This window comes from Triplophysa rosa, linkage group LG23 (genome assembly GCF_024868665.1).
Source record: "Triplophysa rosa linkage group LG23, Trosa_1v2, whole genome shotgun sequence".
Taxonomy (NCBI): Eukaryota; Metazoa; Chordata; class Actinopteri; order Cypriniformes; family Nemacheilidae; genus Triplophysa; species Triplophysa rosa.
Genome location: NC_079912.1, coordinates 8,681,443 through 8,696,756, shown reverse-complemented (window position 1 = coordinate 8,696,756; position 15,314 = coordinate 8,681,443). Strand labels below are relative to the sequence as shown.

At 38.7% G+C, this 15,314-nt stretch overlaps 1 protein-coding gene across 4 annotated transcripts in view; it reads left to right on the top strand.

Moving 5' to 3' along the window:
* pard3aa (par-3 family cell polarity regulator alpha, a) overlaps positions 1–15,314 on the top strand; it is a 426,846-nt gene that overhangs the window by 149,312 nt on the left and 262,220 nt on the right. The gene's annotated exons all lie outside the window — the stretch shown is intronic.

Genomic DNA, 15,314 nt, shown 5'->3' with positions numbered 1-15,314 from the left:
GTTCGACTAAAGAATAAAGCTTTGGAGAACGTGGATCAGTTTCAAATTTTCTGATAAAGCTTGTGTAGAAACCAATGTGTCGCCTCTCTTAATCTCTTTGAAGAACACATACGAGCACACGCTGAAAGTAATAGAGGTGAATGTGTTCCCATGTTAGCAGGCTTTTCGGTTTGAACCGTTGCTTTTATTTATTGTTGTAGGCTCAAAGCTGGCACAGAGGGAGTGCTGGAGTCGAGCACACCCAATGTGTGAATTCCCTCTTTCACATGAATGCTGCCAGCGTGAGGTCTATTCTTCTCGAAATATGTGTGTGCATGTGTGTGTTTGTGTGTTGTGTATCACTCACCACAAAAATACACCGATCCAAAATATGTTCCTCTTGTGATCTCAGTAGCTATACCTTTCATGCGGATAGATTGTGGTTTTGCAGAAATATCACTTTGTAAATGGATTGTTCTTGTTCTGAATCTGATGGATGAGCCATATTGAAATCTGTTTACTTTATTAATTTGCTACACAGTTTACAGTTAGACTAGTCAATTACTTTGCATAGGTACTATGTACTGGTGTTTTGTGTCATATTGTATTTGTCTTAGTTTTATTCAATGTACAGTTTTTCTGTAATGCACCGTCTGTTCTATAGAAATGTACTCTTTTATTTTTGATATTGCACAGGCCAGCGTGTCAGTTATTATGTGGTTGTTGAGCTGGCAATGAACATTTTAAATGATTTTTTTATTCAAATTTAGATTCTTGGCTAAATTTGTTTTAAATGAGATAAAAAAAAACATATGAAAGTGTACATGCGCCTGCCTGGGTGAAAACTCCGCTGAAGACGTTTTACTGTTTTCTACATAAAATACAACATAAAGAACATTCTGTGTAAAGAGAATCTTGATAGCTGTAATGCTTACTAAGGCCATGTCATTGAACGTTGAACGTCCTGTGCTTTTTTGGGCAAAATATTAAAACATAGTATCAATAAAATCAATAATTTCAATATTTAAAAATATATGAACAAAAATACAATTTCAGTATTCTGAATGTGACACAGGACCTCAAAACCAATCACAAGTAGCGCGGGTATATTTGTAGCAATAGCCAACAAAACATTGTGTGGATCAAAATTATAAATTAAAATTTATGCCAAAAATCATTAGGATATTAGGAAAGATCATGTTCATGGATTTTTGTGAGTGAATGCAGCAAAATGGGAAACAAAATGGCCGGAAACATGCCTACAAACTTCACTCGCTGCTGCCCGCTCTTTGGGAATTACCCACTCAAGTTTGGTATCTATATAAAGCTTAGAATTTCTACTTTTGGGTTCATATACTCTTTACAACGTCATTACAGCGGTAAGCCAAATAGAGAACGTTAAAACAAACCCCCTACTATGCCTTTGATTGACAACTTTAAAGGCGATTTTCTCAATATTTAGATTTTTTTGCACCCTCAGATTCCAGATTTTCAAATAGTTGTATCTCGGCCAAATATTGTCCTCTCCTAACAAACCATACACCAATGGAAAGCTTATTTATCATACGAATGAGAGTGCACAATGAATAAGATATATACAAATTAGCCACCTCGTTAAATAGTTATGAATTGTGACCCAGTCTGTGAAAACCAGCCTCAAAACCTAATTTTGAAATAACAAGCATCAAAGTTTGATTTTAACCATTAATTTAACTGATTTAAATTGAATTAATTTAAGATGATATTTTATGTTATATACAGCACGTTCTTTACATTATGTAGGATGTTTGTTTGTAGAAAACAGTAAATCAACCAAATAAATTAATTTAACTGACTGCGTCACTATTACCCTGAGACTGTGTTTAAAATATATATAAAGTCTCTAAATTGAATAAAAAAGGTCATAAAAGCAGCGTGCATTATACATTAATAAGCAAACTGTTGTTTAAAAAGCTTTACTATAGATGCATGTCACACTGCAAGACATTTACAAAAGTATTTCTAATTTTTTTCTCAAGCCTTTTCATCTTTTTCAAGCCTAGTGGGCTGATAGGCTATTTCCAATCTCGAACAAGACTCTGAATCACAGAGTTTGCCCTCGATGACCAGCTTGATTACATAGCTACCTCTCCTCATCAGTTTTTCTCCCCGTCTTATATTGATGATAGATAAATAGTCAAGGCTGTTCGTGACAACTTCCCACAAAAAAACAGACTAAAAACCCTAGGAGAACGGAGATGAGCATGTTACTCACAGCAATAACGTGAAAAAAAATCCCAGCTGCAGTTGTGTGGCGATGGCCCTTGAGCCCGTCTGATGACGTGTATAATCACGCATATTCAGAGTTTGAGTCTGTGGAATTTGCATTGATTGTTCTTCAAAGTGGGAAAGTGGAAATGAGACCTCCTCTTTTACGTTTGATTATTAAAAAAATATATATAAAAAACATTCTGCAGAGGTCAGGGCAACTAATAATTGGATTGGTGATGAGATGTAAATTATGGTAATGAATGTAATTTGCTTGTAATTATACACGATCGCGCGTTCGTCGGACTCGCCTGACACGGCGGCGTAATCTCGTGAAAAGTAGAGGGGGAGAAAGAAAACTTTAAAGCTTTATGACACTTTTGACTGTTGTTGAATCTTAATGAAGGTTAGCCGGCTTTAGACTGTCTGATTTATTTTTGCCGCGTTGTGCGGCGTAGTCGTAGCGTGCTGGCGGATGTTTATAAAGTGTTGGTAGTGTGTAGGGGGAGATGTGGAGCGTGCGCTGAGCAGGGGTGGTCTCTGGTGGGTTCAGAGAGGCAGGCTCATTAGCAGGGTGTGTGCTGCGTTCAGGTGCTATAGCCTGGGGCACGCTTGCTGACACGCGGCCTCTCTCCAGTGCACTGGATCTCTTTAGCTTAGCCTCAGTAACTCGCTGCGGCACATCTCCCTCCTTCACTTCTCCTCATTACCAAGCATCCTTTCCTGCCTTTACACCACATATCATTATATTATATATCATGATGCACCTGGATAGACCACTATTATGATGCTCATTTAACCATCGCATTACAGGTCCGTAACTGTAAACGGATTAGTTCACTTAAAGGTCCAGTGTGTAATTTTTTTTGGAGGCTCTATTGTCAGAAATGCAATATAATATACATAACTATGTGTTCAGAGGTGTGTAAAGACCTTACATAATGAAGCGTTATGTTTTTATTACCTTAGAATGAGGTATTTCTATCTACATACATCGCGGGTCCCCTTACATGGAATTCACCATGTTGTTTCTACAGTAGCCGTAAACGGACAAACTGCTCTACAGAGTGTGTTTCGTAAATACGTCATCTCCTTCAGCAAAAAAGCGAAAACATGATGACATCTTAGTCCTGTGTCAGCCACCGTAGTGGTTCAAAGGGAGGGGTGAAGTGAGCCATTGGTTGCAATTCTCTACCTCACCACTAGATGCCGCTACATTTCAAACACTGGACCTTTAAAGAGTTCACCCAAAAATAAAAATTATGTCGTCATTTATTCACCCTCATATTGTTCAGATTTGTGTATGAGTCTTTCTTCAATGGAACACAAAAAAAGATATTTTGGGTCTCAGTAGTTTTGAGTCCTTACAATGGAAGTCAATGGGGGTCCATGTTGTTTGTGTACCAACATTCTTCAAAATATCTTCTTTTGTATCATATAGGTTTGGAATGACATGAGGAGTAAATGCAAAAATAATTGTAATTTTTGTGAAAACTGAAAATAGAAAAGCAGTCATTTACTGTCCATCATGGTGTTCTTAACATTTTATAAGACTGTATGGAGAATGCATGACGTTCATTTGAGAAACCAAAAAGGAAGCATTAGCTGGAATTACTTCACATTTTTCTATGCTTTTCCATGCATTAAAACTGAATGAGGAATGTCGAGCTACAAAAATGACAAAGAAGTACGACGAAAGCAGTCCATATGACAGAAAGCCGTACAAAAGCTAAAATTCAGCTTGCAAATCGTACGCACGATGACATGCATTTCCGATTTAGCTTCATTTTTAGTGCTACAATCAATTATAATGTGTTTTAATTCGTGAAAGTACGAATGCGATTTGAGATGGAAGGCAAGAGTGTCTCTAAATAACAAATGTATTCATCATTTTCTCACACAAAGCTATTGTATGGCTTTAAACGATTTAGAAAATAAGTAATTTTTGTGCTTTTTGTAGATTTCTTTGAAGCTTTTACAGCACCTGTTTTCATTTTCTTTGTGTTCCACGAAAGACAGCAAGCCATACAGGTTCGGAAACGACACACTTAAACGATGACAGAATCTTTATTTGTAGGTGATCTGTTCCTTTAAAAACACACCTGGGTGTTCGCTCGTCTCCGAAATAAACAACCCAAGTCCAAATGCAGCTGTTCTTATGAAGCCCACATATGATCCACCTGGTCTACGTCACCCCCGCTGTTGCTGTATCGTGATGTTTGTCCAGCGTTACACCCCCCAGAGAGACTGTAGGGGGTCGGTTCCAGCCCAATGGTTGGCATCAATGTGATGGACAGGGGGTATAAATGCGGTGACAGTTAACAGGGGCTTCCCCGCCTGTGCGTCGATGACACACAAGATTCTCAGCCATTAGGAGATTGCCTGCAGGGAAAAGTGCAGACACCTGCGGGCAGACCAGCATTTATATAATCAATTTGTTTTGTGGCAGGCCGCTGGGACACCTCCTGCTCGGCCTCGCTCTTGAACCGCGGTCTAGTAGACGTCATTAAGTAGACATGGAGGGACACGACAACTCGACATAATGGCAATAATATAAGGGACATCTCAGTGAAGGGTAGCGTATCACATTTAATGAAAGTGGAACGCAGTTGAAGGTTTACGTTGAGATTATTATAGTTTATTCAATGTTGTTTAATGTTATGAAAGAAATAGATAAAGAAAGAAAGAAAGAACTTAAAACTAAAATGCCATGCAACCACCGTATGCATGGATCACAAAGTGACTTTATGCAGTTTGTCATTGAACTGATTTTTTGGGTATGTGTAGGAGCCGTGGTTTATTAGTTTTGTCATCTCTTAATCATTCCTCCCTGTTCCATTAGCAACCGTGACACAATGAACACAATAGGGAGGGACTGAGACCCCAAATGTAGCTTTAACACTGGTGTGGGTGGCAGACTTGCCTAATTCAGACTATTAGTCAGTACTATAATAGTGTCTCAGTTTAATCTAAAGGTCATTAACTGATAATTGTAACCATTTCAACTATAAAACAAGGTAAACAATTGTTTAATGAGGCATATGACGACTGTAGAGATACAAGGAAACTTTTGCTGCGGATAGGATGACTAAAACTGTAGTAATACTGTGGTTGATATATGTAAGCACCCCTTCAGCCATGATTAATTGACAATAAAAGCACTATAGCCTTAAGTACCTTAATGCTTTTATAAAACGGTTACCACACAATACAAATATTTAAGCCAAAAACATGTATAAATGCAACTTTCATGAAGTAAAATCACTTCGTCTTCCTTACGCTGCAGAAAATATTCCCTGATCAACTGTGAACAGCAACAAAATGTTTTATTATGTTGCTAAGGGTGGTTGCTAAGGTGCTGTGTCTGAAATTGCATAATGTGACACCATGTCTACACCGGACACGACAAAAGACAATAAAACGCATTAGAACCAATTTTGTCCATACTGGATGCGGTGCGATGTGACACAACAACCCCATTAAGAACAAGCCGGTTGTCGTGGCGTATCGTGCTGGTCGAGTCCGTGTAGACACGGTGTAACAGTACGTACTGCATTTGAATAAGTACCTACCTATCAACCATTAGAACAGTATGTTCTACAGTATATAGTATGAGTGGGAGTAGTATAAATACATTTCGAACATACGGTATCCGCCATGTTTTATTGTCACGTGACCCCGTAGGCTTTTTGACCTATGATGTATTGAAGTGATAGTTCACCCAAAAATTCTGTCATCATTTACTCACCCACTTGTCATTTCAAACCTTTATGACTTTCTTTCTTCCGCAAAACACAAAATAGATACAATATTTTGAAGGAAGTTGGTAAACCGAGCAGCACTGGGCCCCATTCACTTCTATTGTATGGACACAAAACCAATGCAAGTGGATGGTGTCCAGTTAACAACATTTTTAAAAATATCTTCTTTTGTGTTCTGCGGAAGAAAGAAAGTCATACAGGTCTGAAATGACAAGAGGGTAAATGTAAATGATGACAGAATATTTTTGGGGGGTGAACTATCACTTTGACAAAACCTGTACATAGGCAAAGATATTGATATTAACAAGATGCGCCACTGCCGTTACAATGAATGGCGAGGAATGCAACGCTCAATATGGCCGCTCTAGCGAAGGAAGTCCCGCCTTCCAGTAAAACGAGCCAATCGTTAATCAATAAAGACTGACGATTCTCTGGGGCGGGGCTCTCGTGAGGCGCTTAACAGCTTGTGCGCAGGCGCAGTAGATGAGGCGACCTCGAAAACAGTGCTTTTTAGCGCAATTTAAGCTTAGCAAACCAAAGTTATGACACAGTTCATGTCATGTTTAATTATTAATTGGAAATATGGTGTTTAATTGCCTGCGATTTTAGAAATATCTGCCTTCCCCCATTCAAGTAGATAGGACTGTGGACTTGCTATGCCGTAAATAGCTGCCCAGAGGCATTGCAAACATGGCCGCCGAGTGGCACGACTTCCGTAAACAGACTTTGACGTAGACATTGAAGCCTTAAAGTTTTCTGGTATTTTTATTAGATTTACTTTTGAAAATTGACCGTTGCTCAGCTCCCGTGGCATCATGGGAAATAGTAGTGTCCATCCAGTGCACACTCACAAATCTCGGCAGAAGCAGTAGACCATCCGGGTATTTCTCACCTACTTTTTTTTTGCATACTGTTATTTTCAGAAAATACGAAATCAATTTTTAAGTGCGATACTTTCTGCACTCACACTACTGTCATCTTTCCATTTTTTGTCTCGCTGGCACTTTTCTCAAAATTATTGAGATATGGGATGTATCTACCTTCATTTCACCTGCTGCCTTCTTCCCCTTGTCCTCTTCAGCACAAACATGCTAAGTCAACTCCTGCAGAAGTCTGAAAGAGACTCAGATTCAGCTCAAAGCCCGCAGTGCACTGTTAACCACCCGCCACATCTTTTCGGTGGAGACACTTGGTAAATCATTAGCAATGTCACCCAGCCATCTGCATTCATGGGGAACGTTGCATTTCAAGCCTTTAATACAAAGGCTGACATAAAGAGAAGTGCACATCAGTGGAATCAACTTTGTGAATACAAACTAAGACGGGATCACTTTCCTTTCTGCCAATCCCCACGGTGCTGTCAGAGCGAAACACCCACATAATTTGTGCTTGCGCATTTGAAAAAAAAACACGGGAGTCAAAACTCCGGAGTTCATTAGAGTTTGTGTGAATTTGTCTCTTGCGCTCGCTGAAAGTTGTCTCTTTTTTTCGTCATATGAGGGTCAGAACTGGGGATCATCTTAATCAGACCTCTCATTAATCTGCTAATGATCTGTGATTAGATTGCCGTACACTCCGTTTCCTATTCACTCTCGCTCTGTGCGTCACAGGAAATTGCCTCCGCTAACTTCCAAACTTTGTTTCTGTCTCGCTGTGCCTTCCAACGAAAGTCCTGCCATCAAAATGACATATTAGGCTTTTAACACACTCAGATTAAATTGGAAATGGTCCGTGTCCAAGTCTGATTCCGGCAGCCTCATCTTCGAACGTATTTCCGCGATTTTGCTGAGATAGGCAAGTGTCCTGATTTTCTATTGAACCAAACAGCGCAAGGTGACTTACCTACTGGGGAGATCTATAATGACAGGAGAAAGCTCATTGGCAGTTGTTTGACTTGTGCAAGACCCAAAGGAAGTTTGTGAAATCGAATTCTGGCAGTTTTTAATCATAATCACTCTGAAGCTGCAAGGAGATGACGTCACGACAGCTCTGATTGGCTGATGGCATCACTAGAAAGTCACTTAAAGGAATAGTTCTTCCAAAAATAAAAAGTATGTCATCATTTTATGTCATTTCAAACCTGTATCACTTTCTTTATTTTGCAGAACACAAAAGAAGATTCTTTCACGAAAGTAAAACCTGGAGCATGGCAAGGACATCGGAGATAATGGCACACGCCTAATGTAACTTTATGAAACTAATCTCAAACGTTCTTATCCGTCATACTCCATCAGATCGTACTGTAGTGTGTAAGAGTCTTTAGCGTGGGCTAACAATCCCTAACCATGATTCGTTTGTGAAGTGTTGATAAAATGAAGTGGTGATTTGCATGCGTGGTTGAGTCTGGGTGACTGTAGCCTCAGTCTCATCCTGGCATCGATGAGTCAAGTCTGGAGAATGATGCTTTTGGAGGCTGCGTTTCCCTCGCTAACCACACGCCTCCTACACGGAGTCATGCAACAATGAGGGTTGAGGGAATGTCACGTGTTAAACACATGATTCCACCAAAAGTGCTGTAGGGAAGTTATGTTGAATGAAGGCAAAAGAGAGGCACTCAGCAGAAGTACTACGCTCTAGAGATTATCGACCTTGTGTTTGAAATCTGTTTTACTAATTGGTATGTTCTATATCACTTACAGAGAGAGAGAGAGAGAGAGAGAGAGAGAGAGAGAGAGAGAGTGGATGACTCCACCCACACAATGTCAAGCTCATAAGATGAAGCACCCGCTTCACATGAGAAAGTCCATACGGACCCCACTGGAATTTCCTGGGAGTAGATGTCTCGCCCGAGAAACTCTTAAGTGCTGTTTGTTTTAGCTTTGTGCTAACCCTCCCGTTTTATTATAACACTTTATCATAGGTGGACTCACCAGATGCTTACTGATATGTTTAAGAAAAAATAATGGGGTCATTAAAGCAAGTGCTTGTTTTGGCTCATGAATTACCACTTTGATCTCAAGTATTTTTCTTGGGGTTCCCCTTGACCGTTCTGGGATTATTATTTTTGACATTCAATTTAAATAGCCATACAAGGTTCTGAGGTGGGAAGCATTCAGACCTAAGATGAATTGATTCAAGAATAGTCAGAGGTTTAACAAGTCACGCCGCTTCAGTTTCTTGATCTTGGAAAGCAGGAGAATGTAATGTTGCAAAATTTGGATTTGTCAGTTGAAATGATATATGGAAATGAACTCTCCTGGAAATACTGTTTTTTGATGTGTTCCTGTTGCTTAACTGGTAAAACATTGCATTTGTCATGGGTTTGGTTTCCCAGGGAGCACCCATTATACGTTGCTTTGGATAAAAGCACGCATGTAAGACTTGACATTGTGAGATTCTTATTTTGACGAATCATATTTAACATTTAAATGTGGATATAGTTTATATTTTAGTGAGGCACTATACCCTCATTGATTGGATGGACTGACCGGACTCAGATGGCATCATTGTTAGGCTCACATCAGTTTCATACTCAAGAGGATTTGTTGTTTCTTGACAGCTGGTGACATTATAACACAAATCCATTTGACTGATCTCCTCAATCAAGAAGCAATTTTCCAAAATTCTGTATTTTCACTTGATTGCTAACAACATCATATGCAGCTAAAGAGTGTTTAGGGCTGTTTGTACTTGTTTTATGTCTTAATTTTAAAAGAATAGATCAGGTTATTGTCAAAGAGTACATGCACCACATTTGTGGTATGCTGATGATTTAATTTTTTTTAGAAAATTTAACAAAAAAACTTGAATAAAAGTGATTTATATTTATTTACTTTAAGACTGCTTCCTATTATTTTATTTTTTAAGTATGTTATTATTTACCTTTTTGTGAAATATAATGGAGGAGTTAAATATAATAGAATGGTTAAAGATGAGATAACACACGCAGTTTCTGCCAATCTCATATTAATCTTGAGTACCTATACAGTAGTTTTGCATACTTTGTATCTTCAAAGAGTATTTAGTTTGATCAAATTTATAAAAGAGAGATACAGGTATACGATTTTTCCAAAAAAAAAGACGAGCTGCTGAAGGCGGGCAGGGGGCACAAGCACACAATACATCATCGCATTATCCCTGCATAACTGTTGATTCACTATAAGTTTGTGTTTACATTATGCACGTACGTGGCGATTGCCAACAAAACACAGACATATGACTTCGTTTGACTTACCGTGTGTGGTTCAGGTCCGGCATCTTTTAGCGCTGAGACCGCGCCATCTATCACTTTCAAACAATCTCCAAATCCAGCGTTATATCCACCGTTTATAAAACATTCATCACCGAAATGCAGTGAACAAACAAACACCTGAACTTCCATCAGCCGAGTGAAGCGGCATTGATGGGTGTGCTCTTTGTCACGATGGCTGGTTGACGCGTGGACGTGCTCTTTCGCTCGGTTTATGACGCGTGGGCGTGCTTTTACTGGAGAATTGTCCAAAAAGGGACAAAGAACCCATGTTACAAAACAGGAATCCATGTTCGAAAAAAACTTTCCGAAGCCTGTACGAACCCTAGCGAAGTGAATCGAGCACAGAAATACTACGTCATACGTTCAACTCGTTTTTTGACAAGCTGACCTTGTTGAGTTTGAGAAGCCAGCACGTTTAACATTGTTAAGAAGTCAGAATGCATGAAATAGCTTTTTACCCCACCTTTAACAATTTTGTGGGGTCAGCATTGGTCGCAAGAGTTGTGAAACTCCAATGACAAGAATAAAAGTTTCTCCATTTAAATCTTCGGCCATGCTTGCCTGTGAGGCATTGCATTACTGTACCAAGGGTAGTTGACAGACTTATATGCAAATTTGTCCTATGGTGTGACAGCAAGTATTTAGAAAAATGAAACAAAAAATGAAGAATAAATCTCTCTTATGCTATTTTATATGATAAATATTAATATTGATAAAAGCAGTGGTAGTTTGTTTTCTAAATCTTGCGTGTCACACCATATAGGACACATGTACGATTTATTCTTCAACAGCATTACATGCATGTCATGTGTTGATAAAAAGCAAAAAATAACGCAGAACACTAATTTAACCAACATGGAGTAAGAAAACTACTTCTTCCTGCCAAACTGTGTATGTGATATTTTTTAACTTGGCATCAATGCAACATGAAAGTCAGATTACCCATAATTCCCTTTTCCCTGTCAGCATTCCTTCACACTCAGTGTGTTGGCTGCGGTACCATTTGTAATAGAAACTTAAAGGGTAAAAATCTCAGAACAGATTGAAACATTATCTCCTTCCAAATTACAACATCTGCTCATTAAACTAACGTCTGTGTTTGAACGAAACATTTGTCTTTGTATTCCTACTTTTCCTCTGTGGATTTGGTTTTTGCCAGCAGTCCTTTTCTTCTTTCATTGTTTCTCTGTTCCATGTCCTGCATCCAAACATGTGGTTTTTGTCTAACAGAATGGTAGAGATGATTCTAATTGGGTATGCAGTCGACAATTCAATAAGCAATCAACAGTGAGACCCCGTGGCCATATCTGCTGAGGATTTCTGACCCTACACTAAGCTTTCATCTGGAGCACAATGAAGGAGTGGGGAAGTTGGGAATGGCCTAAACGTTTAGATTGATGTTATGTGGGAGTTCAGTATGTCATTGTGTGTTTCTGGTATGCATTACTTGACCACACATGCATCAGTGAATCATTATTCTTTACCTCAGAGTGTCTTTAGTTCATGTTTAATGATGTTTTAAATTAAGTAAATTCTGTCACAGATAAACACTCGCACCCTACCAGATTCGTCTGACCAGAGATGATCTTTTCAGACCCTTTGTCCAAATTCTTTGTCTTTCCATGTGACTTATTCCCCAATGAACTAGGAAACTATAGACCGATTTCAAATCTCCCTTACCTGTCTAAAATACTAGGAAAAGTAGTGTCCACTCAGTTGTGCTCTTTCTTACAAAATAATGACATACACGAAAAATTTCAGTCAGGCTTTAGGCCGCATCATAGTACTGAAACTGCGCTCGTTAAAATGACAAACGACCTGCTTATAGCATCAGATAAAGCTAACATCTCACTCCTAGTCCTGCTCGACCTTAGTGCTGCGTTCGATACTGTAGACCATAAAATACTTCTAGATCACTTACACAATTATACCAGTATTCAGGGACAGGCACTACAATGGTTCAGATCTTACTTATCAGACAGACATCAATTTGTCCATTTAAATGGGGAATCATCAAAACTAACGCAAGTAAATTATGGATTACCTCAGGGATCGGTTTTAGGACCCTTGCTATTCTCCATATACATGCTGCCCCTTGGAAACATTATTAGAAAACATGGAATTAGCTTCCACTGTTTTGCAGATGATACTCAGCTATATATCTCATCAAGACCAGATGATTCCTTCCAGCTATCCAAATTGGCAGAGTGCATCGAAGATATAAAACATTGGATGACTTGTAATTTCCTTCTATTAAATTCTAATAAAACAGAAATATTACTTATCGGACCAAAGACACGTGAGCAGAATATTTTGGATTATAACCTGCAAGTTGAAGGCTGCACTGTTACTCCAACAAATACAGTTAAAGACCTCGGCGTTATATTAGACAGCAACCTGTCATTTCAAAATCACATCTCAAATGTCACAAAAACAGCCTTCTTCCACCTTAGAAATGTTGCCAAATTACGAAATATTTTATGTGTGGCTGACACAGAGAATCTTATTCATGCATTTGTGACCTCAAGACTTGACTACTGTAATGCACTGCTCAGTGGTTGTCCTGCATCATCAATAAACAAACTACAGTTAGTTCAGAATGTAGCTGCCAGAGTTCTAACCAGGTCCAGAAAATACGATCACATAACCCCAATGTTATCAAGCCTTCACTGGTTACCCATTAAGTATCATATTGACTTTAAAGTTCTTTTAATCACTTATAAAGCCTTAAACGGTTTAGCCCCTACCTACATAACAGAGCTTCTACCACACTACAACCCATCACGCTCTCTAAGATCTGAAATAAATCTCAGGACACCTCCAGTGTTTCAGTGTTTTCTGTCAGGCTGTCTGGATATTTTATGCATGGTAGTAAAAAATGCTTACAGCAGCATTGAAATGTAATAATTCACACTATTATAAAATACAGTTAACATTTCTGATTTTGACTGACAGTGGTACCTAGAGTATTACATTTCCATATAGTTCGTCGGACAAGTTCACTATATCCTGTTGGGAAAATGGCTCCATGGTATTTACATTAGAGGAGCTGTGGCTGGTTATAGCTCAGCAGAAATGTTTGGTTAGCTGATTGGCTTGCCTCCAGGGACTTGTGCTCTCATTCCACTCCACTAGCCTGGTGGTGACGCTGGCTGGGGTGTTGCCACTCGGTGTTGAGTTAATTGCCCTCCCCGGTGTAACACTGATTGCTGTCCCCAGCATGTGGGAAACGTCGACCCAGATGAGTCAGGTTTCACTTGGTGAAATCTGGCCGTTAGTTCCCGGTTTTGTTTTGTTAAACCCTTTGTTTTATACAAACTGGATGTTTATTTAATAGTTATATATACTTATTACACTTTCTCACTTTGTTAGGTCACGCTCCTCCTGAAAATCCACACATTTTTGTGTAATACAATATCCCTAACAGCTCTTTGCTTGCTTTGTGTGCTCTTAAAGGGATAGATTTTTGTCTTTTTGGACACACACATTTTCATTTTTTATTCTGTGCCTTTAACCTTTTAGAGAGCCAGAGAAAACATTGCTGTGTTTTGTATTCTTTCCCCTAAGGATGTGGTTACAGTAAGAGTTGATTTATGTCTTTGGCTTTGCTTTTGCTCAATATGTTTAATAAAACACATCTGTTTTCTCAAGTTGTCTCATTAAATTAAAATTTAATTAATTTATAACCAACCATTATTAATAACTGATAAATGACAAAACTTTAATTGTAGCTGACAGAATTGCTCATACAAATTGTTTATTGTGTAATTTATTATAATTCAGTCTGTATCTGAAGTTTTTAGCTGTCTGAGAATGTTGAATCGGTCTCTCTTTGTTTTTCTTTTGTTTTCTTGCTCTGTCCTTGAATTCCCATGTCTTTCACACTCACAGTCGGACAGTTTTTAAGTTTTCATTCCTTATCACGGCGCTCACTTGTATTTTATCTGAAACCTTTCACCTACCAGCATGTCAAACCGAATGGACGCTGTCCCATCACACTCTTCAGCAGTCAAGCAGGAAGCGCTTTCTCCACATCCGCCTCAAAATCCCCACAGCATGTCACTACAGACCACCTCCTTACATCCCAGGAGGTAGAAATTTCCACAGGGTATACCTATCACATCTAGTCAAGATGAACTAAATTGAGAGTTAACCTAGTGGGAAGTTATAAATCTGTTGGATAGTTAGCCATCTTAGTTTACTCTCCTTTTTAAACACATTCCAAAATATTCATTTAATGTGGAAGCCCTTTCACGATTCCCGCTGCTCCCATGCATACAAAGCCTTTTTCCAATACTTTAAAGGCTTATATATCTCCTTGAAGAGGAATTTTTGTACCCCAGTGGCAAATGCAAATGTAGGTTGAGATACGGTTGAAAGAGGTTCCTGCCCAATCCCTCCAGAGATATCAATATGGATGCTCTGGTGACACTTAGCTCTTTAAAAAAATGCTCCGCTGAAGACAATATTTCATATTTTATTAAGTCAGCCCCTTCAATTATACTCCTCGGCCCTCTAAATGTTCAAACGTTGGCCGGTGCAAGAATCTTCAGACCAAGGTCATGTTTATAATATCTAAAGTACACTCTTTAAAATACAGGTGCTTCAAAAGGTTATTTGATGCCATAGAAGAACCTTTTGGTTCCATAAAGAACCTTTAACATCTATGTGTGAAATATGCTAAATAAACCACCGGGAAACTGCATTTATTACATATTATTTACTAGAAAAATCTTGCTTGTTCTATAAACACCATGCACTGTGCTGTGTTTTACCTTTTCTATGTTTTTCAGATTTTCTTATTTTCTCCTGTAAAGCTGCTTTGGAACAATGCACATTGTGGAAAAGCGCTTTATAAATAAAATTGAATTGAATTGAACATCTAAAGAACCTTTATGTTTCACAAAAGGTTCTTTGTGGTGAAAAAAGGTTCTTTAGATTATAAAAAGTAAGAACGAGATGGTTCTTTAAAGAACCTTTGACTGAATGGTTCTTTGTGGAACCAAAAATGGTTCTTCTATGGCAAAGCTGTGAAGAACCTTTTAAGCACCTTTGTTTTTAAGAGTGTTATCCATAAAATTATGCCTGATTTAGGCACTCACTTTTTGGAAATCTAGAAAGGGCATCGGTTCCCG